This window comes from Oryctolagus cuniculus, chromosome 8, assembly GCF_051225735.1.
Source record: "Oryctolagus cuniculus isolate XC-2025 breed Fujian yellow rabbit chromosome 8, ASM5122573v1, whole genome shotgun sequence".
Taxonomy (NCBI): Eukaryota; Metazoa; Chordata; class Mammalia; order Lagomorpha; family Leporidae; genus Oryctolagus; species Oryctolagus cuniculus.
The window spans coordinates 93,354,495-93,379,916 of NC_142874.1; positions in this window are offsets into that span (position 1 = coordinate 93,354,495).

Below are 25,422 nucleotides of genomic sequence, written 5' to 3' on the forward strand. Positions count from 1 at the left end.
GAATCATGCCTATTACAGGGGCTTACAACTGTCCAAGAAAATCCCCTTTAACATTATTACTTCCAACCAATGAACACACTATCAAGCAGTTGGTCTTCTGGCATCCTTTCTTCTCTTTTCTCCACTGTTCTCCCCAGTTGCGGCATCTGAGCTTGATATCACTCATGAATCACACTTAAATTTTATTTACATGAGTGAAGCATGTGTCTTGAGCTACATGGTTTCTGGCAGCTCTTCACTTGTTTGCTCTGGCTTCTTGGAACTATCTTGGACTGAAGGGAATATGTTTAGAGGCAAAGAGGCTGTTATTCTGACCCAATGTAGTCAAATACCACCTGTCAATGGTACCATCCATTTCAATTATTCACATTAATGGAACTTTTTCCTTCAGTGTTTCTACAAGAGGTTTTCTTAATTCTTTACAACAGTATCATCAATTAAAGTGATAGTTATATTCTCTATTTGATTTACTTACCCTTGATTCCAGCAGTTTTCCAGAGTGCTTTCATATCATATATTTCTGTAAGGTCTATAAAATGAAAAATTGATATTTCCCAGAGTCCTATGCAACTACTGTTCTTAAAGAAAATTAGGTTCCAATTACAGGGATACATTATTTTATTATGCTTCATTTTATTATACTTCACACATTTTTTGTTTTGTTTTGTTTACGAATTGAAGGTCTGTGGCAATCTTGCATCTAACAAGTATAACTGAGTCATTTTTCCAACAGCATATGTTCACTTTGTGTCCCTATGCCACATTTTGGTAATTCTCACAATATTTTAAACTTATTCACTATTATTATATCTGTTATGGCAATTGTGATTAGTAATCCTTAACACTACTATTGTAGTCATTTTGGGGTGCCATGAACCACACCCATGTAACACATTGAAATTAATTGATAAATGTGTATATTCTGACTGCTCCACTGAGCGATCATACCCATGTCTCTCCCACTTCTTATGCATTTCTATTCCCTGAGATGTAACAATATTTAAATTAAGCCAGTTTATAATTCTACTGTGGCCTCTAGTCATTCAAATGAAAGAAGAGCCACACATATCACACTTTAAATAAAAAACTAGAAATGATTAAGCCTCGTAAGAAAGACATGTTGAAAGCCTAGGTAGGCTGAAAGGCTTCTTACACCAGTTAGCCAAGCTATTTAATGCAAAGGAAAGGTTCATGAAGGAAATCAATATGATTGCAGGGAACATGTGAATGATAAAAAAGTAAAATAGCCATATTGCTGATAATGGAAAAAGTTTCAGTGGACTGAAGATCAAACCACTCACGCATTCCCTGAAGCCAAAACCTAGAGAGAGGTAAGGAGGATGCAGAAGAAAAGGATGAAACTAGCAAAGCTTGCTTCATGAAGTTTGAGGAAAAGAAGCCAACTCCATAACATAATTGGAGAAAGGAAGCAGCAAGTGCTGGTGTAGCAGCTGTGGTTTGTTATACAGATGATATTGCTGAGATAATTGGACCAAGGGACTACACCAAACAGTGTAGGTGAAATGGCCTTACCTAGGCAGTACCACATAGGGCTTTCATAGCTCATAAGAAGTCAATGCCTGACTTTAAAGATGCAAAGGACAGACAAACTCTCCTGTTAGGGGCTAATGCTTCTGGTGACTTTAAATTGACTTAAGATTCATTTACCATACCAAAAATCCTCTAGGGCCCTTTAAAATTAAGCTAAATTTACTCTATTTGTGCTTTATAAATGGAGTAACAAAACACAAATAACAGAGCATCTGTTTACACCATGGTTTATGGAATATTGTAAGTTGCTAAAATTCATAGCTAAGGAAAACATTCCTTTCAAAACATGACTGCTCATTGACAATACAACTCATAATCCAATACCTCTGATGGAGGTATGCAAAAGGATTCACATTATTTTCATGCCTATTAACACAACATCCATTCTGCAGCCCCTGGATCAAGAAGCCATATTTACTATTCTTACTATTTAAGAAATACGATTTATAAGGCTATAGATGCCAAAGAACTTAATTTCTCTGATGAATTTGAGAAAAGTCAATTGGTAGCCTTCTGCAAAAGATTCGCCATTCTAGATGCCATTAAGAACATTCATGCTTCAAGGGTGAAGGTAAAAACATCAACATTAACAGGAGTTTGAAAAAAAAAAAGTTGCTTCTAAACCTCATAGATGACTTTCAGGAACTCAAGATTTCAATGGAAGAAGTGACTAAAAAGGTGATAGACATAGCAAGAGAACTAGAAGTGGAGCCTGACCATTGGATTCAACTGTTTCAGTCTCATGACAAAACTTTAAAACGTAAAGATGCTTCTTACAGATGAGCAATGCAAACAGTATTGTAAGATGGAATCTACTCTAATGAAAATATTGTGCACATGGTTGGAAACGTAATTGTGCTCCACACTTAATAGACTACAGTATAACAAAATCCTAGCTTTCATTGGCAGTGGGAAACCAAAAAATTCACGTGACTCACTTTATTGCAGTTTGCTTTATTACTGTGGTCTGGAACCAAACCTGCATTATCTGTGGGGTGATCCTGTATATGTAGTCAATTAAGATTTAGAAGGCAGAAGTATGAATGGATCAATCTTGCTTTTATTCCTTTTGACTGTTTTTTTTTTTTATTGAAACAATGTCAAGAATTGTGAGGGTTTTTCTGATGCAGCATTTTACCCTCCATTCCTCAGGCCCTAAGTATGAAAGGGCAGTTTCAAAGGGAGAAAGTTTTCCAGAGAGTTCCAAGATGGCGAAGGAGGAAGGGCTCTAGTTCAGGAGAAGATAGTTTAAAAAAAAAAAGTGGAGAGAGTGCAGTCTCAGGGAAGACTTAGGGACAAAATGGCAGAGGAAACTCTAAGAAAATTAGAGGGACATGGTGGACTTATGTGGAGGGCGTGGATGCCAACAACTCAGGACTCCAGCAGCCAAAAGTCTACGCATCATTGTTGAACAGTGAGGTAAGGCCAGACGGCAGCAGCCTAAGCCACTGGCACTAAAGCTGCAGGAATAACATGGGGGAAACCTGGTTAGGAGCCCCATGGGGCTGCCAAACTAAAGGAGAAAAAAATGGAGGGACATGTTTCTCTGCCCAGTAACTTTAGAGCAGCATCCTGTAACAAGCCCATAAAGTGGGCGCCATTTTGGACATATGTAACAGCTGCACAAGCACATGTTCACACATAGCAACCAGCTGAGTGGAGACTCCTGACTGGTGAGGAGAACTAACAGGGGGCTGGGAGCTCATGACTGTGGAAGGCTTCTGTACCAGGACTGTGTAAAAAACTGAAGCTGCTTGGGAGGATTCATAGTGTGGCTAGGACATCAGGCAGTCAACGTAGGAGACCCCACACACTCAGAACTTCCTGGTTCCCTGGTGAGGGATATTGCTGGGGAATCTGAACTTTCACTGAGGACTGCACAGATCCCTTGTGTGGTCCTTGGGGCAGAGCAGATGAATATTATAATCACTGGGGCTGGTGTTCAGGCAGTGGTCTCCTTTGAGGAGAGGAGCTCAGCTGAACAGAATAAAATTCCATTATGATTGAAAAAAAAAGAAGAGATTTACCACACCAAACCTGAGTGTGTCACCTTAGACACTCCCTTCACCTGGAGAACTGAACAGAGCTCCCTGGCCACACCCACTACAAACCTCTAGATAGTCACTTAAAGCATATACTCCACTTATCTACAGTGACACAGTAAAAAGATAAAAGGCACAACTGCAAAAGAAGAAGAAGAAGAAACCAACAACTATCTCCACAAATGCCAAACAATATATGCACCAATTCAAGAACCAGAATAAGGAAGACAACATCATGCACCCAAAAGAACATAATACTTCAATAATAGATTGTGAAGATGATAAGATGGAAGAAATGCAAGTAATGGAATGCAAAGACCTGATCACAAGAGTGCATTAAGTAATCAGAAGCAAATGCACAAACTACTGAAATCCATACAGGACATGAAAGAAAATTTCTCCCATGAAATTGAGACCTTAAAGAAAAATCAAAATAAAATGAAGAATTCAATAGAACAAATAAAAAAATGCAGTAGAAAACCTTAAGAACAGAATTGGTGAAGCAGAAGAAAGAATATCCCACTTAGAAGACAAAGCATAGGAAATTATACAGTCAAACCAAAAAAGGAAGAGGAAATTAGAAAACTAAAAAACACTGTTGAGACTCTACAGGATACTATCAAACAACCCAACATATGGCTTCTAGGAGTTCCTGAAGGCATGGAAAGAGAGAAAGTATTAGAAGGCCTTTTTAGTGAAATAATAACAGAAAACTACCCTAATTTAGAGAAAGACAGGGACATCCAGGTACAGGAAACACATACAACTCCTAATAGACATGACCAAAAAAGATCTTCACCATGACACATTGTCATCAAACACACCACAGTAAAACATAAAGAAAAGACTTTAAATGTGCATGAGAGAAACACTTCCAAGGAATCTCCAATTGGACTCACAATGTAATTATCAGAAACGCTAGAGGCTAGTAGAGAATGGCAAGATATAGTCCAAGTCTTAAGAGAAAAAAAAAAACTGTCAACCAAGAATACTATACCCTGCAAAGCTCTCATTTGTGAATGAAAATGAAATGAAGACCTTCCATAACAAACAGAAATTGAAAGAATTTGTCACCACCCATCCAGCCCTACAAAAGATGCGTAAGGATGTGTTCCACACAGAAACACAGAACATGAGCATGAATAAGAAAGAAGGCAAATAAAGAAAATCTCTCAGTGAAAGTTCAAAGGAAATTCAAAGTAAAAGATAGGAATATTTTGGGAAAAATTGCAGGGCAAAGTCATTACTTATCAAGTCACCTTGAATGTAAATGGCCTTAGCTATCCAGTTAAAAGACATGGACAAGCTGAATGGATTCAAAAACAAAACCCATCTATTTTCTACCTACAAGAAACACATCTTACCAACAAAGATGCACGCAGACTGAAAGTAAAAGGATGAGAAAAGATATTCCATGTTAACAGAAACCAAAAAAAAAGCTGGTGTATCATCCTAATATAAGACAAAACAGACTTTAACACAAAAACTTTAAAAGAGACAAAGAGGGGCACTATGTAATGATTAAAGGGTCAATTCAACAAGAAAATGTCAATATTTGCCAGCGCCGTGGCTCACTTGGCTAATTCTCTGCCTGCGGCGCCGGCACCCAGTGTTCTAGTCCTGGATGGGGCGCCGGATTCTGTCCTGGTTGCTCCTCTTCCAGTCCAGCTCTCTGCTATATCCTGGGAATTCAGTGGAGGATGGCCCAAGTGCTTAGGCCCTGCATCCACATGGGAGACCAGGAGGAAGCACCTGGCTCCTGGCTTCAGATCGGCACAGCGTGCCAGCTGCAACACACCAGCCATAGCGGCCATTTGGGGGGTGAACCAACGGAAAGGAAGACCTTTCTCTCTCTCTCTCTCTCTCTCTCTGTCTAACCCTGCCTGCCAAAAAATAAAAATTAAAAAAATTTAAAAAGATGTCACTATTATAAACATATATGCACCTAATTACAGGGCATCTGGCTGTTAAAAGAAATGTTTTGGGATCTAAAGGGAAAAATAGACTCCAATACAATAGTGATGGGGGATTTCAATACTCCACTTTCAGCAATGGACAGATCAACCAGGCAGAAAATCAACGAGGAAACAGCAGATTTAATCAACACTATAGACCAAATGGACCTAACAGATATTTACAGAAGTTTCCATCCTAGAGTTGCAGAAAACACTTTCTTCTCACCACTCCATGGAACCTCCTCTAGGATTGACCATATACTAGGCCATAAAGCAAGTCTCAGCAAATTAAAAAAAAAGAAATCGTATCATGCATTCCTCAGACATCAATGGAATGAAGCTGTAAATCAGCAACTCAGGAATCCCTAGAGCATATGCAAACACATGGAGACTAAACAGTATGCTCCTAAATGAACAGTGGGTCATAGAAGAAATCAAAAGAGAAATCAAAAACTTTCTGGAAGTAAATGAGGATAACAGCACAACATATCAAAACTTATGGGATACAGCAAAAGCAGTGTTAAGAGGAAAGTTTATATCAATAGGTGCCTACATCAAGAAATTGGAAAGGCACCAAATAAATGAGTTATCAATGCATCTCAAGGATCTAGAAAAAGTGCAGCAAACCAGGATCACTAGCAATCAGGGAAATGCAAATCAAAACCACAATGAGGTTTCACCTAACCCAGTTTAATGACTTTCATACAGCAGTCAACATATAACAAATGCTGGTGAAGATGTGGGGAAAAACATACACTAATCCACTGTTGGTGAGAATGTAAACTGGTAAAGTCACTATGGAATACAGTATGGAGGAGATACCTCAAAAATATGAATAATGATCTACCATATGACCGAGCCATTCCACTCCTGGGAATTTATCCAAGGGAAATGAAATCAGTAAACAGAAGATTTATCAGAACCTCCATGTTTATTGCAGCTCAATTCAAAATAGCTAATACATAGAAATAACCTAAATGCCCATCAACCAAAGACTGGATAAAGAAATTATGGGATATGTATACTATGGCATATTACACAGCAGTAAAAAAAATGAAATCCAGTCATTTGCAACAAAATGGATGAATCTGGGAAACATCATACTGAGTGAAATAAACCAGTTTCAAAGAGACAAATACCATATATTCTCCCTGATCTGTGAGAATAAAGCACCTAAAATGAAATATGTAGAAGTGAAATTAACACTGAGAAGGGATGTCTTGAGCTGTCCTTGTCTTAACTGTCGAGTAACAGTTTCATTTATTTTTGTGTTTTTTTTTTATTTTTTTCATACTACTTGTTGAACTCTTTACTTAACATAGAGTTAGTTAATCATATGTGTATAATGTCAATGGAAAATAGATCTCAGTAAAAAATAAGTGGGTATAAGAGAAGGAGGAGGATATTTGTAATTGCAAAGCAAAAAAAAAAAAGAGTGGGATTATGAGAGGAAGGAGGAAGATTCTAAGTGTAAAGCTGTATAGTTCTGCATTCATTCCTACGGATTTACTTCTAAGGATACAGCCTAAAAACTTGTCATGGGATCCAAATCCCATTTAGCTTGGTGGTAAAAATGCAATCTTAACTGTTAAAGTGATCATATTAAGTGTTAAAGTGAACATATAGATAGGATGAAGTATTAAAGTGATCATATAAGTAGGATCAAGTGCCTGGTAATAATAATATAATTAAAAAGGAGAGAATGTTCAAACATGGGAAGCAGTCCACACAGAAGACTCATAGAATGACAATCACTTTCAGTAACTCTCTGACCTCAAAATCAGCCCTAATTATTCATGGTCTGGCTGAAAAGCCTGCGAGAGCATTTCAGGCATGGAAAGCCAAAACACTGTGGCAAAAATGTTCTATACGAAGGATCTCTGTGAGTGAGACCCCAGTGGAAAGAAGTAGCCATCAATTAAGGATATACTTTTCTCTAAAGGAGGGAGAGAACTTTTACTTTGTTTACGGCCTTGTCCAAAAACTGACAGAGTTAGTGGAATCAAAAGGCTTCCATAGCCTATGCAGCTCATGTCAAGAGCCTCGGGTAGGGGCTGACACTGTGGCTCACTTGCTTGATCCTCCTTTTGCGGTGCTGGCATCCCATATGGGCGCCGGGTTCTAGTCCCGGTTCCTCCTCTTCCAGTCCAGCTCTCTGCTGTGGCCCGGGAGGGCAGTGGAGGATGGCCCAAGTGCTTGGGTCCCTGAACCCACATGGGAGACCAGGAAGAAGCACCTGGCTCCTAGCTTCGAAATGGCACAGCGCCGGCCTTAGTGGCCATTTGGGGAGTGAACCAACGGAAGGAAGACCTTTCTCTCTCTGTTTCTCTCTCTCACTGTCTATAACTCTACTTTGGGTGGTCATTGATGTCATACTAAGAGTGCTAATTGTTAAATTAACAACAGGAGTCACTGTGTACTAACTCCCCAGGCAGGACCTCTATCCTCAATGAGTTGTATTATGAGAGTTAACTGTAAAACTAATTCTCAGTTTTTATGTGTGTTTGTGTGTGTACAAATTGTTGAAATCTTTACTTAGTACAGAGTTGGTCTTCTGTGTATAAAGTTAATTGAAAATGAATCTTAAGGGAGAATATGACTGGCAACAGGAGAGGGAGGAGGAGGGGTGGGGGTGTTGGTGGGAGGTTGGGTATGGTGGAAAGAATAACTATGTTCCTAAAGTTTTACTTATGCAATTTGTATTCCTTTAAAAATAAATAAAAATATTTTAAAAAGGTAAAGAGTTCCTTGACTTTGGCTTCTGGAACCCTGAAATACAACTAAGGGATATGGGTTTGACCTTTGTATTGCACAGGGAACCACAAAGGTACAGAAGGGCTTTCATGGCATGTCAGTTCTGAAGTAATTCTGGAGGTCCTTTTGAAGAATCTATCGGTCTTGCTGATCCAATGACCCTCTTCTGACTGGCAATTATAGGCTGAGTTATATTAAATCCCTGTCTTCTTAAAATGGAGTCATTTCTCTTTTTAGAACTCAGTAACTCATACTCATGTGTATACAAAGGGATATATTCTAGGCAGCATGATATTCATGGCAGCATGGCTGGTATTGGCAAAAGGCTAAGGAATGGAAGGCATTTGGCTTCTTGTTAAAACATGCATATCCCACATGAGAGGGCTTGTGTCAAATCCTAGCTCCAGCTCCCAATTCCAGCTTACTATCAATGCAGGCCTCAAGAGGCAGCAGATGATGGCTCCAGTAGTTGAATCACTGCCACCCATATTGGAAACTTCTGTCAAGTTCTTGCTTTTGGCTCCAACTCCAGGTCAGCTCTGACTATTGATGGAATTTGCAGACTGAATCAGTGAATGAGAGCCCTGTCTTTGTCTCTCTGTTTCTCTCCCCCTCTCTTTCTCTCTCTCTCTCTTCCTCACTCTCTCTCCCTCTCCATACTCCTTGAATTAAAAAAAATGTAAAGATGGCTAAAGAGACTGGATAAATAGATAACCTTCCATCTGCAGAGAATCATAGTGAAATTTTTATGTATTGATGCATTATAGTCTCCAAACAACATATTTTAAATGAAAGAAGAAAGGTAGAGTGAAGAGTACATATTATGTTAGCACTTGTAAATACAATTATATAAAGGAACAAACATAAAGATGTAGATGTGGAAGGACATGCAAGAAATTAGTAATAATGCTTGCTTCTGGAAAAAATAAGGTGTTAAAGATGAAATACAGAATTTTTACTATAGTTTTCTTTGTAGATTTGGATTTTGAATCACATTATGTAAGTACATGGGATCTGCACTAATATGTTCTATTCTCCTGCCACAAATTATCTTTTCTCTGATATTTCCTTGTTTAGTGCCTTATTTTTTTTGCCAATCTTTTTCACCTGTATTCAGCAGCTTTTAGTAATTTTACAGGCCAAGTTCAGAGGAGGTTCAAAGGAACACTGACCCCATAAAGTAGCAACTGGAAAATTTTGGAAAAGAACCAATGCTCCAAAATTCTGGGAGCTTAGTGGACATTTTTAGGAAATAGAAGCTGAATACTGTGTGCAAGTTGCTACCCCCAATCTAATCAGAATGCAGAAAGACATCCTAGATGAAAAATTGAATGATCATTGTTTATTGCATGGAAAACTAAATCTAGTTTGGGGCATGAAGAACTATTATTAATTCTGTTTCCAATTCTTATTTTGCAGACAAGCACATTAACCACTAACACCACACTTATGTCCCTCAAAGAGGACAATTAGCCTTATTTGCTTCACAGGAAATTGTAGAAGTCCATGACACACAGTATCACAATGGGCTAACACAGCTTGAAACATAAAGCTAAAGAGTGCTAAATTGAACATTAATATGAAGTAACAATCCATTGCAGTACATAGATTTTGTGTTCTCCAGACACTGATCTATGCATTTTAAAATGGAAATCAATAGCCCCATAAGCTAATTTGTAAAACAAATGCTCAGTTGAAACCAGACCATAACTTATACAGTATTAGAATAAATGGTGATCAAACACAGAGTGGAGAATGTCACAGTTGTGTAATGCACACAAGGACCACATGACAATAATAATAGTGTAGCTAATATTACATGCTAGACAATTCATTCTAAAAATAATACCTGTGTGATACCTAATGTAATTTGTATATATAAGAAACTAAGATTTAGAAGGTACATTATTTGCCTAAGATTTCACAGCAAGCTGGTAGGCGGTATCTCAGACTTTGCTGGATGTTCAAACTTGAACTTTTAATAGCTACTTTATATCACTGGTATTTGTAAGCAGCCGCATTTGATTTGCTTTCATTTGTGCAGCAGCCACATTTGATTTGCTTTCATTTATATGACTTCTCCCATGTGCTAGAGTGACTATGTAGTAATGGCTTCAATGAACCCTTTTATTCTTCAGGCCACCCTACAAGGAAACAATAGTTTGAATCTATTTCCATAGAGATGCCTCATCTGAGACAGACATGTTTTCACACCAACCCCATAGCACGTTCGTAAAGCTAGGTTATATAAAGTCTCTCATAAGTGCAATATTTTATATCCATGTCTTAATTTACAAATTATATCCATCGTCAAGAATATATACATAAGGACTGCACATAATAAGACAAAATTTTCTATGGCTTTATTGATGCAGTACCCTGAGTCACTTGCAGGAGCAACACTTCTACTTGCAATGTTGTCTGGCTAGGGACAGCATTCTTGGCAAATATGTATCAAGTGGGATGTTCCTGAGATTTAGGATAGTTAATTTCAACACAGATACAAAGAATATGTGTATTTTCTTTCCATTTCTCCTTATGGATGATGTAAGTCTTCACCTACTTAAAACACTGTTTACTTCTAGGATTCATTCACTGCCGTTTAAGATTCTGGAAACTCCCACATACGGCAACTGTAAAATTTGGCTAAGTCAGTTACCTACCTCCTCTCCTATCCCCATACACACACACACACACACACACATACATGCACATGCACACACATACATACACACACACAGAGAGCCCACAGAGTTCTCAGAAATCAACTGCATTAAAGTTTGCTTTGAATCGTACTTATTTCGGACTAGCAAATGACTGGGACGTTATCAGAAAATGTAACAACTTTCATCAAAAATACTTGCTAGGAATTGAGTTCCAGGGGACATAGTATCTCAAAGGGTAGTTACCAAATGATTGGCATATTACCTTTTTTACAGTTTTCCAGAAATGCAAGAAAAGGAAAGCTGGCAGAACTATATCCAGGAAAGTACAAATTCTAGGTACTTGATTATTATGCTGTATGAATGTTTTAGAGGGGACAGAACTCTGTTTTCAGCTTCCTTAACATGAATTGGATATTTCATATTTCTTGCTTCTTTCTTTGCAGGGTTTATTTAATATTCAACATAGAATACGTAAGTGAAGATAAATTCATTGCTAATTATTTCCCCTGTCAGAGCTCAGATGAGCAAAGTGGTATGACCTTTCAAAAGAAGAAGGAAATTGATTTCATCTACAGGATTCCATGTCTCCCCTAAACCCAAAGAAAGTTAATGAACATGAATTACTAATTTTTCTCCTTGCTTTCTACCTTAAAATATTTTTTGGAGAAAACTTAGAATATTTTCTATGGACAGAATTGTTTTGTTTTTCTACCTACCTTCTTATAGGAAGGAACATGAATTACAGAAAATGGTGAAACTTCACACCCAGTATACGGCCACATTGTATTCACAATGTCAATAAGCCTTAATTATTCCTTTCTAGACAATGTGACAAGCTGTTTCCTAGAGATACGAAAAGGCATTTAGTTCTTAGATCCAAAGAAGCAACCATGCATATCTATAAATATAAAATACTTTATTTTTTTTTATTATTTTTTTTTAATATAAAATACTTTAAAATGAAATTTACAGCCAAGTTTTGAGTGGCTGTTGACATTCCCAAAACCTTTATTTATTTAAAATTTTAGCCCCAGTAAGGTAGAAATATTAGTATTGCTCAATGCATTTTTTCTTGGACTAGGTCCCTATTCTCCTTTTATAAGGCAAAATTAAGGGATATATATGAAAAATTAATAATTCTATAATTTTGCATAGTTGAGTAATAAATATAAAACTCCTAAAAATAGTTATTTCTTGTTCAGATGCAAGATTCAGGTTCAAGATTTAGGGAATAGATGTTCTCCCTCTAGGAATAGAATATTTACTGCAAAATATTATTTTTACTATTCTTTATTAATACACTTCTTCTTAACAATATCCTAATGGTTAAAACAAGATTTTTTTAAAAAACAAAAAAGTCATAAGCTGAAAAAAACCAGGACAACTCATGGTAATGCAATCTTTATAGTTTACTGCAATCAAATAGAAATATGACATATGGGTATGAATGTGAATGGATATGGACACCTATATTTATGTATTCATATCACTTGTTCAAATAATTATTCTTTAATTTTCCATATTATTGTTATTATCTCTGACTTTCACATATAACTTGTGTGCTATTCTTCTAAAATGGTTGAAGTCAAGCATCTCTTACTCTAAACAAGGGAATGTGGCTGGAAATATGAGTGAGAGAGGTGCAATGAAAAACACGTGGGCCTCTGCTGTTGAAGTGCTCAGAGTAGACCTGATATCTCCCCTGGTGTTTCTGGTCAGTTCAGACCTTCTGGACAAACCCTGTCATCCTGTTTACAGATTCCATTATTTCCTAAAGTTGGTCATTTTGTTGCTTGCAAACAAAATACTCCAACAGACGCATGGAAACATACACTTGCATAGATAAATCATATGGTGTGTATCGTTGTCATTACAGAATAGAATCCATCCATACTGGAGAAGTGATGCATAGCTGTGAGTTGCCAAGTAAGAATTAACTATGAAACAGGAAGTGGTAATAGCCAATAAACTTTAAAAAAATATTTTAATCTCTTTAAACTGCAATTTCCTGATCTGGAAAATGGATTTAATAATACCTATTTCAAAGATTTGTTATGAGTATTTTTATGGACTGAAAATGTTCCCACTCAAATACATATGTTGAAACTCTATCCCTCAGTGTGATGCTATTTGGAGATGAAGGCTTTGAGAGGCAATTAATGTGAAATGATTTCATGAATGCAGGGGCTCCATGAAGGGAATTTTGTTCTTATAAGAAAGCAAAGAGAGATCAGTAGGTCTCTGTCTCTCTTCCTATCACACAAGGATGGAGCTGGAGGGTTGTCATCTACAAGCTAATAACAGAGCCCTCACAGGAAATCAGAAAACATCGATCATGGACTTCCAACCCACCCCACCTCACCCCAAGAATTGTGAAGAAAAAATTCCTGTTGGTTACGCTGACCACTCTGAGGTGTTGTGTTTTGTTATGACAGCCCAAGCTGACTAAGACAAGGATTCAATGGACCAAGACAGTAAATTCTCCCTTTATAAAGAAGCCCTTTATTTTGCTATCACTTTTTGCAACATCATGGTCTGATGTGCTGCCTTCATATGGTCAACAGTACATGCCAGTGTGTTGGTCACTCATACCAGATTGATACTGCAGTGGTTCAAGTTCAGTCATCAAGAAGAATGGCTTAATTAAATGATTACTATTTTCATAGACTTAATCATTTCATGTCCACTTAATTTGCATTGAATGCTGATGTTCTAAAAATATAATCCATACAATTCTTTGCAAAATTTCCTAAATCTTATGCAGCAAAGTAGATTGTTTTCTGAGACCACACAAGGTTTTAGTAGAAAAAGAACAACGTCTAGATTAATGACTACCAGAAAAATGAATCCCCCAATGCTTAGAGATAATTCTGGGCTTCTTTCTGGGGTTCACATCTAAAGCCTTTGTCATTGTGACGCAGCAATATTCTCGATCCACTGCTTCTTTAGCTGGTCTCTAGAATTCACCCAAAGCCAATGGAAATATCACAGCAGGACTTCAATATTTTCAGTATTTGGAGGGATACATCATAATATTTGCAAAACTTTGAAAATATCTTTTACCATCTCCTGGATGGGTAAGAAAAGATGTTCCTGCCTAAAAACATCTTTGAGTCTGTGGTTCTATGTAGGCTTGGTTTAATTTGCCTTATGAACTTACACAAGTTAATTGACACTGTAATTCATGACTCGCCATGCCATGTCAACTTACATGAACATATCTTTGTCAAAGTGGCTTCAAAGGAGTGATCAGTGTGTCAACCATAATATTGGAGGGTTTGTTTTACTCTTTATTTTCATTTTTCTCCTACTGTGTTTAATCTACAGTGACAAATTTCATCACTTCAATGAAAAGCATTATGCAAAGAGAAGTTTCTCAAGTCATTATTTGCAGCATTTTCTTTTTAGTCCATAAATGTTGGTTTTTAGAATAGCTTTGGATTCAGAGAAAAATTGATTTGGAAGTACAGAGAGTTCCTATAAATACCTCCAGAGGCCATACTACATATGACCTCTACCACTATCTGTCGCTTCCCCTCTTCGTGGAGGAACGACACTAAGTCCTGCCTAGGCTTCATATCCGAGTCACGGCACCATTATGTCGCTCCCCCTCTTTGTGGAGGAGCAACACAGGACCCTGCGCTGTTCTTTCGTCTGCTCGGCCCTCCCCGGGTTTGCTGCTGGTTCTTCCCGGGTTGGCTACTATCCCTTCCACCTCCGTGGAAGGGCAGTTCCCCCTGGCCACATTCCCCACTTCCGCAGGGGAGCGGCACACCGCCGGCCGGCTCTCTGGGGGCTGCACAGGTGTTCCTTCAGCTAGATGTTCCCCTTAGATGTTCCTGGTGCATGCCGTCTCTCTCCTCCTTTATAGTCCTCCTCCGCCAATCCTAACTCGGCTGCCCACACGCCGAGTACGCTGCTCTCCTCCAATCAATAGCAAGTCCTACAGTTTATTAGTTGAACTGGAGGCAGCTGTGCGGAAGCTGTTTACTTCTCTCCCAGCGCCATATTGTGGCAGAGCAGATGCATAGAATAAGTCCTAATTCCAGTAACTCAGTCTAGTCCGGTTTGCTCCCCACAACTATCAACACTGAATACTACAGTGGTACATTGGGTACATGGTTTACCATTGATGAACTGACCTTGACACATCATTAACCTTTATAGCCCATAGTTTATCTTAGAGATCATTCTTGGCATGTATGTCCTATGGACTTTTGAAAAATGTATAAGAGTAATATGTGCTTAAGTTTCTTTCATGTATTATCATGGCTTGATGCCTTTTAGGAACAGTAAAATATTCCTTTGGTGAAACACAGCTTATCCACCCACATACTGAAATACATTTTGCTCAACTCCAAGTTTTGACAACTATGAATAAAGCTTCTTTAAATTCTATCTACTTTTTCAAAAGGTTTATATTTATTTATTTTGAAAGTCAGAATTAGAGAGAGAGAGAAAAGATATCTTCCACCCACTGGTTCACTCTCCAATCATTTTAAGTTTTGTGTTGATAAAAGTTTTCAATTTATTTGAATATATACCAAGGAGAGTGATTGATTAATGTTAGAATAAAGAATATGCTGGGGGGCTGGCACCGTGGCTCACTTGGTTAATCCTCCGCCTGCAGCGCCGGAATCCCATATGGGTGCCGGTTCTAGTCCTGGTTGCTCCCCTTCCAGTCCAGCTCTCTGCTGTGGCCCAGGAAGGCAGTGGAGGATGGCCCAAGTGCTTGAGCCCCTGCATCCGCATGGGAGACCAGGAAGAAGCACCTGGCTCCTTGCTTCGGATTGGGACAGCTCCTGCCGTAGCGGCCATTTGGGGAGTGAACCAGTGGAAGGAAGACCTTTCTCTCTGTCTCTCTCTCTGTGTATGTACTTCTACCTGTCAAAGAAATAAAGAAACAAACAAAAAGAATATGCTGAGCTGGTGCTGTGGTGTAGCAGGTAAAGCCACCGCCTGCAGTGTCAGCATCTCATATGGGCACCAGTTTGAATCCAGGCTGCTCCACTTCCAATCCAGCTCTCTGCTATGGCCTTAGAAAGCAGTATGAGATGCCCCAAGCCCTTGGGACCCTGCACCCATGTGGAAGACTTGGAGGAAGCTCTTTGTTCCTGGCTTTGGATCAGCACAGCTCCAGCCATTGCGGCCAATTGGGGAGTGAACCAGTGGATGGAAGACCTCTCTCTCTCTCTCTCTCTCTGCTTCTCCTTCTCTGTGTGGCTCTGACTTTCAAATAAATAAATAAATCTTTAAAATAAAAAAGAATGAAGAATATGCTTAGTTTTGTAGATAGTAGCCATGCTTTTTTCTCAAGTAACTGTATCATTTTTGCATTCCCACCAGTAGTGAATGGGAGTTCCTGTTGTTTCACATACTGTTGCTGTGGGAGTTGTCAGTGCTTTGGATTTTGAATATTAAAAGAGGTATATATTGGTATCTCATTTTTATTTCAACTTCTAATTAGCTAATAACATTGATATTAACCATCTTTTCACATGCTTACTTGCCAGCTACATACAGTCTCTGTCATCGTGCTGCTCAGGTACTTTCTGATTTTTAAACCAGGTTGTTCATTTTCTTAAGAGTTCTTTGTATATTTTTGGAAAATATTGCCTTAACATATATGCCTTTTACAAGGGGTTTCTGCCAGTTGGTGGATTCTTTCATCATCCTCTTGACATCATCTTCATATAGACTGATAGAGATATCAAGCATTTTATTTCACTTAAGGTTTATATATTCATGTTCTTAAGTGATGTACTTTGTCTTTTTCTTTTTTAATTTGTTTTTTAAAGATTTATTCTATTTATTTGAAACACAGAGTTACAGAGAGAAAGGTCTTCCATTCACTGGTTCACTCCCCAGATGACCGCAATGGCCAAGCTACACTGATCTGAAGCCAGGAGCCAGGAGCTTCCTCTGGGTCTCCCACATGGGTACAGGGGCCTAAGGTCTTGGGCCAACTTCTACTGCTATCCCAGGCCACAGTGGAGAGCTGGATCGGAAGAGGAGCATCTGGGACTAGAACCGGTGCCCATATGGGATGCCGGTGCTTCAGGCCAGGGCTTTAACCTGCTGCACCACAGCATCGGCCCCTAAGTGATGTATTTTGAGTAGTAGAAAGATTAACTTTTGAGGAAAATACATGTGGACAATTATTTTTTCTTTTAACCTATTACATTTGTATCTGGGATATCACATAAAATGGTATCTTAACATCTGTGTTAAATGCCTACCCCAAATTGGAATTCTTGTGCATTGATAACAGAATTGTCAAATTTTACAAGCATGTTGGAAAACAATTTTGCAATTTATCACAATGTGTATACTTTCGCTATATAACCCAGCAACCTTGAATTAGACACTTACGCCCTCAAAATCAAAACATATGGTGGCAAAAATACTTCTTCCAGGTCTCCGACATGAGGGCAGGGGCCCAAGTACTTGGGCCATCTTCCACTGTTTTCTCAGGTGCATTAGCAGGGAGCTGTATCAGAAGTGGAGAAGTCACTTCTGTACACAAACCAGTGCCCATATGGGATGCCAGTACCACATGCAGTGTCCTCTGGTCCTAAATGGAAATTTTCTGAGGGTGTGTGTGTGTGTTTGTGTGTGTGTGAAAGGGAGGGAGAGGGAGAGGGAGAGAGTGAGGGAGGGAGAAGGGGAGGGAGAGGGGGAAGGAGGGAGGGAGAGAGAATTTATATTTAAGTAGCAATTTGATGCTAATAAAAATAGTACTAAAGTTTTACTTTCAAACCCCACATGTTCATTGGTGAGATATAGGAAGATCATGGATGTTCATACCTTATATACTGTAATGTCACTTACTAGGTCCTGAAAATTACTGTTGTTTCTTCAGATATCTTTAACCAAAAGATCGTGTCATGTGTGAATAAGCAGTTTTATTTCTTCTTTGGCATTCTGTTTGTCTTTCATTTCCTTTTGTTCTCATGCTGCATTAGCTAAGGCTTTAATGATGATATTAAAAACTAGTAGTGAAATCAATTGTTAAGTCAACAACTGGAGTCACTGAGCACTTACTCTCCATGTAGGATCTCTGTCCTTAATGTGTTGTACAATGTGAATTAATGCTATAACTAGTACTCAAACAGTACTTTACACTTCGTGTTTCTGTGTGGATGCAAACTGTTGAAATCTTTACTTAATATATACTAAATTGATCTTCCATATATAAAGATAATTGAAAATGAATCTTGATGTAAATGGAATGGGAGAGGGAGTGGGAGATGGGAGGGTTGTGGGTGGGAGGGAAGTTATGGGGCGGAAAAGCCACTGTAATCCAAAAGCTGTACTTTGGAAATTTATATTTATTTAATAAAAATTAAAAATAAAAAAAAGTTAACTGAAAATAAAAAAAATTTAAACTAAAAAAAAGTAGTAAAACATTTTTCTTGTTTTACAGAAAAGCTTCAATTTCTCACCATTAATTATGAATTTAGCTATAGGTGTAGATGTTCTTTATTGAGTTGGAAGAACTGTTCTCTGTTTCTAGTTTACTAAGTTTTATTATGAATGCTGAATGTTGTCTAATGATTTCTATCGATATGATTGTATGATTTTTCTTTTTCTTAAAAGATTTATTTATTTTACTTGAAAGATTTACACACAGAGAGAAGGAGAAGCAGAGAGAGAGAGAGAGAGAGAGAGAGAGAGAGAGATTGATTTTTCCATCCGCTGGTTTACTTCCCAATTGGCTGCAAAAGCCAGAACTGTGCTGATCCAAAGCTAGGAGCCAGGAGCTTCTTCTGGGTCTTCCAAGTGGGTGCAGGGGCCCAAGGACCTGCTTTCCCAGGTCATATCAGAGAGCCAGATTGGAAGTGGAGCAGCTGGGACTTGAACCGGCACCCATATGGGATGCTGGCACTGCAGGCGGCGCCTTTACCTGCTATGCCACAGTGCCGGCCCGTAATTTTTCTTCTTTAGCCTGTTGATGTTATGAACTATACTAATAGATTTTTGAATGTTAAGTCATTCTTGGACACCTGGCATAAATTTCACTTGGTCTTCTTGCACCAAATAGTCCATGGGGGCCGGTGCTATGGCACAGCGGGTTAACGCCCTGGTCTGAAGTGTGGGAGACCCGGAGGAAGCTCCTAGCTCCCGGCTTTGGATCAGCGCAGCTCTGGCTGTTGGGGCCAATTGGGGAGTAAACCAGCGGATGGAAGACCTCTCTCTCTCTCTGCCTCTCCTCTCTCTGTGTAACTGTGACTTTCAAGTAAAATAAATAAATCTTAAAAAAAATAGTCCATGGAAAATGCCCGTCATGAAAAAATACACATTGATTTCAAATTTTTCAAGAAATGAATATTTCTCATTCCATTTTCCTTTAAGTTCTTGAAATATTCTCATATATTCTTATATTTTGGTGAGGATTTTTGTATATGTTCATTACTGTTAGTAGTATTTAGTTTTCATTTCTTGTAAGTTTATGGTTTTGATTTTAGGGCAATTCTGAACTGATAAAATAAGTGAAGAAAAATTGCCATTGATTCTATCTTCAAGAAGAGGTTGTAGAGAACTGGTATGATTTCTTCCTTAAAATTCATTAGAATTCATCAGTAAAGCCACTTCTGGTCTTGGTGCTTTTCTTTTGGAAGGTTATTATTGTTGCAATTTCTTTAATAGAGATAGGCTTATTTAAGCACGATCTCTTCTTTTTGTGTGATTTTTAGTAGATTGTGTCTCTAAGGAATTAGTGTATTTCACCTTATATTATCAAATCAGAATGCATAGAGTTATTCATAGTATTTCTTCTTTTTGATGTCCCTGAGATCTGTTACTTATATCTTCTCTTTCAGTTTTGAAATATGTAATTTATTGTATTCTTTTCTACTTCACAATTTTTAAATGTTTTCCCCACCATGGATATTAGAATGCACCAATGAAAGAAATTGAAGAAGACAGAAAAAGTAGAAAGACCTCCCATGTTCATGGATTACAAATTAACATTATTAAAATATTTATCCAAATTAATTTACAAATTCAAGGCTACCCTCATCAAAATATGAGCCACATTATTCACAGACCTAGAAAAACCACCCAAGAATCCATATGAAAAATCACAAAAGACACCAAACTTGTTTTTACCACTATACGAGGAGGGATACTTTCCCACAAAGCCCTTCAATGTTTTGTTAATGTGAATCGTGGGAATTTAAGCAAGATCTCTCCATATCTGATTTAAAGTAGAGGGGATGAGGATAAGAGAGAATGTGTACCCCAAATTCAAAACCTAGAGTCCCTAGCTGGCTTGACACACCAACCTTTCAGTTAAGACATGAGTAAACTGGGGCCAATGCTTTTGCTCAACAGATCAAGCTGCCTTCTACAGTGCCAGCATTCCACAAGGGCTCAGGTTCCAGTCTGGCTGCTCTACTTCGGATCCAGCACATGCCAATGTGCCCGGGGAAAACAGCAGAAGATGGCCCAAGTACCTGGGCCACTGTACACACATGCGAGACGCAGATGAAGCCCCTGGCTCCCAGCTTTCACCTGGCCCAGCGCTTGCTGAAATGGCACCTGGGGAAGTGAACCAGAGAATGAAAGATCTCTCCCTCTTTCTTTTCTTTCTTTCCCTTCCTCCCTTCCTCCCTTCCTTTCTTCATTCCTTCCTGTATGTAAACATACTTTCAAATAAAAAATATGAAGAAATCTTAAAATAAAAGACAGGGAGAGATGCGTGAACTGACGATGCTCCAACGGAAACAGACACTGCCGTTCTGCGCATGTCCTGTTGGCCCCACGCTGCAGCACCTCTCCTTTACTGTGACTGTGCCACTAAGCCCACGAACAGGGTGGGACGATCTGCAGCTAGCCTAACGTCATTCCAAAATCTCAGAAATCCCTGCCTGTGGCAAAGTTATAAACTGCACACGCCAACAGGCAGCAGGAACTGCTCCCTTTCTTTAAAAGCTCAAAGACAACGTGTTTATGTCACCCTACTGCAGATGGGTAAAGTCCTTCTCTCTGGAGAGCGCCAGAACGGCTGTGTTACCTGGAGTGCGCCCTCTGCTGGCTGGGCAAGTGCGAGGAGGGCTTGGCAGCTCCTTCGGGCCTCCTCTCAGGATGGTGCCCGGCCCTTCCCGCCATTGCAGGGAACGGCTGGGCACTGCTCTCAGCGTCTTCCTCCCGAGAAGCGGCAGCCCTGAGCGACTTTTCCTAGGGAAATCCTGTCACCCAAACCGGGGCTTCAGCGCCCGCGTCTGGATTTCTCTATCTGCTCCTTTTATTCCGATGTCCAGAGGGCGTCCATAAAGTGATCCTACAAAGCTTTCCTCTTTTTTTGAGCCCTGTCATGGAGTTCTTCATTTTCTACAGCTCTGTTTTCTTAAGTGGCGTCTGCACCAAGGTTCATGGAAGGCACCAGGCTGCCAAGGCCCTCGCGGCCTGCACACAGTGAGGAACTCGCTGGCACCCTCGGTGCAGCACGGCCTCGGCTTCGCCAGGGGCTTGAGGGCAAAGGGGAGGGCTGGGCGGGGCTGGGTGAGGGAACGAAGGCGTCGCTGACGCGTGCCGTGGGCGTGGCCTGGGTGGGCGTGGCTAATGGGAACATGGCGGTTCAGGGGGTTTGAGGGCTGCCGTGGAGGTCACTGTTGCGAGCGTTCTGGGCCCTGTGGTGCCCTGGGAACGAGTTCAGGGCTGCTGGCTGAATTGAGCACGGAGGGCCTCGTGACTCAGGGTGAGGGGATTCTAGGCGTCCTGGGTGTGGAATGTGAGGAGGGCATGCTGTGGCTTCCGTTCTCACGTGGAAGGACATCTAGACAGTGAAGGCTTACCCCAAGGTGAGGCGCCCATGTTGTCACACACGTCCTCTTAACCCCGCCATTCCCCGATGTGTACGAGCTGACTGAGGAACTTGTGCCTTACGATGTAGCCTGTGGGATTTTCCCTGCTCTGTGGATTTTTAAAGCACTTTTGTTTAGCTTTATTTTCATAGCATGGGTTAATATTTTATAATCATAGGAATAGTGTTCCTACTGGGGTTTTTCACATTAACGTATCTCAGCACATCACAGAGACACACTGACTATAAAAGGTTTCAGTGAGATTTTAGTTTAATCCATAAGGAGACTATCTTTATTTTTAATGCCATACTGCAATTGCTTAAAATATTTGGTGTAAATCTCTGGCAATCTGTCTCTTAAACTATTTTCTTTGTAGATTTATTTATTTGAAAGATGGAGTTACAGAGAGGGAGAGACCGGCACAGTGAAGTCCTCCATCCACTGGTCCACTCCCCAAATAGCCAAAACAGCCAGGGCTGGGACAGACTGAACCAAGGAGCCAGGAGCCTCATCTGGGCCTCCCATGTGGGTGCAGGGGCCCAAGGACTTGGGTCATCTTCTACTGCTTTCCCAGGCCACAGCAGAGAGCCAGATAGGAAGTGGAGCAGCCAGGACTCAAACCGGCACCTATATGGGTTGCCGGCACTATAGGCAGCAGCTTTACCCGCTATGCCACAACACCGGCCCCCAGATATCTCTTTCATACAATGATTTCTTTGGTTTAGGTAAATTTCCAGGAGTAGGATGGCCGTATCATATGGTAGGTCAATATCCAGATGTCTGAGGTTTCTCCATAATGTATGCCACAGTGGTTGCACCAGTTTACATTCCCACCAACAGTGGAGCAGGGTACTTTTTTCCGCACATCTTCACCAGCATTTGTCATTTGTTGATTTCTGTATGCGAGCCATTCTAACTGGTGTGAGGTAAAACCTCATTGTAGTTTTGATTTACATTTCCCTTATGACTAGGGATCCTGAGCATATTCACAAGTGTCTGTTGGCCATTTGAATTTCTTCTCTTGAAAAATGCCTGTTTAAATCTTTTGCCCAATTGTTCACTGGATCATTTATTTTGTTGTTGTTGAATTTCTTAAGCTCTTTATATATTCTGGATGTTAACCCTTTATCACTTGCGTAGTTTGCAAATATTTTCTCCTATTCTTTCAGTTGTCTTTACTTTGCCAAGTGTTTCTTTTGCAGTGCAAAAGCTTCTCAATTTGATTTAATCACATTTGTCAATTTTAGCTTTGATTATCTGTGCTTTTGGGGTCTATTCCAAGAAGTCTTTGCCTATGCCAATATCTTGTAGAGTTTCCCCTATGTTCTCTAATGATTTGGTGGTATTGGGTCATAGATTTAGGTCTTTGATCCATTTTGAGTGGATTTTTATGTAAGGTGTAAGGTGGGGGTCATAGTTATACATATGTAGATCCAGTTTCCTCAGCACTATGTCTTGAAGAGACTGTCGTTCCAGGGGTTGATTTTAGCTCCTTTATCAAAGATAAGTTGGCTGTAGATGCTTGGATTGATTTCTGGAGTTTCTTTCTTTTTTTTTTTTTAAGGGAAAGAATTTATTGGGGAAACATGACAGACTGGAGGAAAGGGGCAAAGAAGAAAAAAATTAGGGAGAAGGAGAGCGTGAGAGAGAGAGACAGAGACAGAGGTCAGGAGATGGAGAGGAAGAGAGAGACACATGTTCAGGAGCAGGTCCTTTTAAAACTTGGCTGGGGGCAGGCAGGGAAGTAGGAGCAGTGAATCCCATGAGGATGGGGGTGGAGCTTGACACCAGTGGTTGGGCCAAGTGGCCATCTGGCTTCCAGCAATGGCAGTGGGGGCTAGAGCCTAGGATGGTGTCAGGGTATAGATCACACCATAGATAAGACTATGCCTTATGACTAACATTTCTCCCTTTTGTTTTTTATAAAGTAGGAGTTGTACAGGATTACATTATTCCCAAAATCCAGGAGGGGTAGAGGGACAATGATATGTCTTTAGAGCTACTTCCTGCTGACATGCGGCGACAAGGTACTCTTGGCTGGCATGGGACGATGTCTCAAGCCACTGTCTCCTGGGTGGGGAGCCAGGTATATCCCTGTAGCAGCATTTGGTTGACCGCCTGGTTGCTGAAGACTTTTGTTCGTCCCATTATTAACTCCTGTAAACACTTAAGCAGATACAATAGTATGAAAGACAGGATGAGAATAGAGAGGCCATGATTACAAAGGAATGAGGCCCCAAGTGGGCTAGACAGGACAGAGTCATTACTAAAGGACCTAAGAAAGGTGCTCTCTAAGGCACGACTGAGTTTTCTGATTGAGAGGCAAATAGAAACTGACAGAAGGGGCTGGATAATAATCTGGTGGGCTTTAAGGCCTTGTCAGTTATGAGGCCCAGACCTATCTCTTCACATGGGCTACATCCTAAGGGAGGTGTGAAACTCCTTGGGGAAGGCACCCTGTTGACTTCCATTACCCAGCTGGCCTGGGAGGAGAGCTGGCCAGGTAAAGGCAGGTGGCATCTCTAACAGGAAATGTACAGTTCTGCCTGCAATGTCACTGACCCTCCTTGGCTGTCCCCTCAGCAGCAGTGGTCACCTTGGAAGCTGGGCCAAGTGAAGAGCTTTTCAGCTTAGAGCCAGTAAGATCTGTGGCTCTGACCTGGGCGTCCTTCGACTCCAGGGCAGTTCCATTTCCAGTGATCCAACTCTTGGCTGGCAGAGCTGCCAGGGCTCTTCATAAGCTGCCTTCTGCTGAAGCCCTGGATTTCCACATTGAAAGCCACTGCAGTGGACTGGCCTGTTGGGTCTCCTTGATGGAAGATCACTGTACAGAGCAGCCTTTAATAGGCTGCCATACATTTTGGCTATGCTCTTACATCCCTTTTATAAGATATAAAGATCAAATTGCATCTTGGAGAGTCCTTCAGAACAGAATTATTTTCCTACCTTGAAGAGAATAGATAAATGAGGGGGAAAGTTGGGCCTAGAATAGAGAAATGAGGGAGCAAGCCCCAGATCACTTACTGTCAATATCAATATCAAATGAAAACTTAGCCAACGATTTCAACCATTAAATAACAACTTGGGAAAATATTTACCAGAAGGTCCAGTGCCTTCTATAAATTTTAAGAATACATATATTTGGAAACATCTGTTATATATTTAAGAGATTTAAATATTGGAGTTTCTATACTATGTCTACAAGTCTGTTTCTATGCCAGTATCAGGCTGGTTTTTTTTAAAGATTTATTTTTATTTATTTGAAAGACAGAGCTACAGAGAGAGGCAGAGACAGAGAGAGATGTCTTCCATCTGCTGGTTCACTCCCCAGATGGCTGCCACGGCTGGAGCTGCGCCAATCCAAAGCCAGGAGCCAGGAGCTTCTTCCGGGTCTCAAATGTGGGTGCAGGGGCCCAAGGACTTGGGCCATCCTCCACTGCTATCCTAGGCCATAGCAGATAGCTGGATAGGAAGAGGAGCAGCTGGGACTAGAACCCACGCCCATATGGGGTGATGGAACTTCAGGCCAGAGCGTTAACCTGCTGTACCACAGTGCTGGCCCCTTCAAGCTGTTTTGATTATAACTTCTCTGTAGTATATCTTGCAATCTGGTATTGTGATGCCTCTGGCTTTGTTTTTGTTGTAT